Raw genomic sequence first — 2,474 nt, forward strand, 5'->3', positions numbered from 1 at the left:
ACCTAAGACCAAACACAGAAATGAACACCATGGAGGTCTTCTGCAATCTTTTGACCAAAAAAAGGAACATCAGCCCAAACTAATAAAAAGTGAAAAGTTAGTGTTTTACTATGCCACGAGGAAAGCTCAAAGAGCATTTACACATCGAGCTTGGGGGCCGTCAGGTATTGGTGAGCACTGAGGCTATGTTGACATGTGTGTGTGTGTGCGTGTGTGTGTGTGTGTGTGAGAGAGAGAGAGAGAGAGAGAGAGAGAGAGAGAGCTGGTGGTGATTCCAGTAAAAGCTCTTTGTCCTAGATCACAAGTACAATCACAAAGATGGGACATGCTGACAAGAGAAAGAAAAACAGGTACACAAGAAATTAATATTGCACATAATGCTAAAGCTCATTATATAAAAGCTCCTCTTAAGACTTGCAACCAAGCCTTCACTAATACACAACACAATGCTAAATAACGCAGGATAGGCGTCAATACTTTATTACTTTGTAACAATAAATTTATGTTGTACATGGAAGTAGCAGCATAGCAACTCATGACTCTAGGTATCCCAAATCATTACCACTGCTATGACTCCAATCCCAAGTGTGACTGCAAGAAATTTGTAGAAAGGAGTGTCCACTGTAACTTTACATTGTGGGATGTACCCTTTGGCAAGCAAATGATTGATGGCCACATATACAAAGACCCCACAAGCCAGGCCCATTGCAATGGCATACATCCAGTCAGCAACAGCACCCTCCGTTGTGGCATCAATGATAATGCCAATGGCAACACCAACAGGGCTAGAAATACCAAAAGCAAAGGAGTAAACTGCACATTGGAGAAGCGGGCGGTCAGGTAGCATTCAAAGTAACGCAATGCCCATGGCTATGGCCGCAAAAATCTTGTGAAGTGAGATAGTCCACAATGCTTTCCATGCATCGCCAGCAGTCTCTGTAACAAACGCACTCTTAGTTGAACCAATTCTCCATAGATTTCTGGGAACGTGTGAGAGAAATGAGAGCCATAATGATTATCCTTAGGTTGCTGTACACATACCCGCCACACCAATAGCGATCCCCTCAAAAACGGAGTGGAAGCAAAGGGCCAAGATAAGGAGTATGGTATCAGTAAATGATGTTGACTTCACTAGAGTTGCCGCCACGAAATTCTTGGCCTCAGGATTGATGACATCATCATCACACTGTATGAAAGGCTAAAAGTTAGCAAACTTTGTCTTACATAGACTTGCATTTCTCAAACATGATTAACTTGGATTTCCCTGTGTATCATGAAATGATAAGATTGGCAAGAACACCATGGCATAGCCTCCCTCAGTGGACATGACTAAACACCAAACCATGTGAAGGCTAGCACCATGAAGGAGAGAGCCAATGCAATAAAGCATTTTTCTTTGAAACACATAAATCTGGACCATTTCAGCTGGAGGTGTAGCACCTACCCTAGATATTAAAAGTGGGCATGAGCATACATTTGTTCATACCTTGCACGCAGCATCGTCTGAAACTTGAACTGCATTGTCGGAGGGCGGAGGCACTGAAAATGGTGACACACATGCCAACATGAAGGCAAAAGGGTACGCTTTGTCTGTTCTGGCCTCAAAAGTGCTGTTGGAATCACTGAGGAAGTGCATCATAGCAGTGCCCAAAAACACCCCACCTGCAAATTGGGTGCCCAGGACCAAAAAACTGTGGTCCCATCTGCAGAAGTAAGGGGATACCCTGCCTAAAAACGTAGCAAAAAACACTATGATTAGGCAGTATATCTTAGGTTAGGATGATCTGAAGCAGAATCTCTTGCTCCCCCATGTGCTAATGCGAGAGGCAGGGCATTGCAAATGAGCACCAAAGAGAAGAAAAGGGCAAATCTTTTCTCTTTGTATTGCTGTTGGGGAGGCATGGCGAAGATAATAGCAGGAATCGAGCGAGAGACGCTTGTTCTGATGCCACGAAGAGGGGCTGCAGGTAGGTTTAAATGAGGAGGAGGGCGGAAAGAGGATAATTTCACAGGCGACGGAGACAACGTTAAGGTCGAGGGCAACGCAAGCACGTCCCGAGATTAATTTTTCGGATCAACGATCCCGATTAGCCGACGGGGCCGTCTTTTCATAGAGACCCTTGATCCCATGCCTCCCATCCCGTGTGACTTATAGGGGAGGGTAGGTTGGGGGATGACCGACAGCGGTGCCTGGCTGATAGAGTACGGGGATCACAGCGTCCAGCCTCCCCAACAAAAGTTTCACGCATTCGCCCGTAGAGCGCACCACTGCGAGCAACCCCTCGCCCTCACACTGCCAAAATATGCCTCCCCTCGGCCTTTCACACTTGCGTTTGGTCGCTAGCAAGACCCGCGTATAACGCCTCCTTAGAGAGAGAGAGAGAGAGAGAGAGAGAGAGAGAGAGAGAGAGATTGGTCTTCGCGCAGGTGTGCGTCCAAACCCACCAGTACACATGCAAGAACAAAAAGGCTTA

The 2,474-nt window shown here is 46.1% G+C and overlaps 1 pseudogene across 1 annotated transcript; it reads right to left on the reverse strand.

The window, feature by feature from the left end:
* Nucleotides 1–541: 541 nt before the first annotated feature.
* LOC147614521 (zinc transporter 11-like) lies at nt 542–1,711 on the reverse strand (annotated as a pseudogene). The gene is made up of 3 exons (XR_015263038.1): nt 1,487–1,711; nt 1,042–1,186; nt 542–936 (listed from the first exon to the last, which is right to left on the reverse strand). The product of XR_015263038.1 is annotated as a zinc transporter 11-like (transcript).
* Between the last annotated feature and the right edge of the window lie 763 nt (nt 1,712–2,474).

This window comes from Cibotium barometz, chromosome 42, assembly GCF_041138505.1.
Source record: "Cibotium barometz isolate CiBa-2024 chromosome 42, ASM4113850v1, whole genome shotgun sequence".
Classification (NCBI taxonomy): Eukaryota; Viridiplantae; Streptophyta; class Polypodiopsida; order Cyatheales; family Cibotiaceae; genus Cibotium; species Cibotium barometz.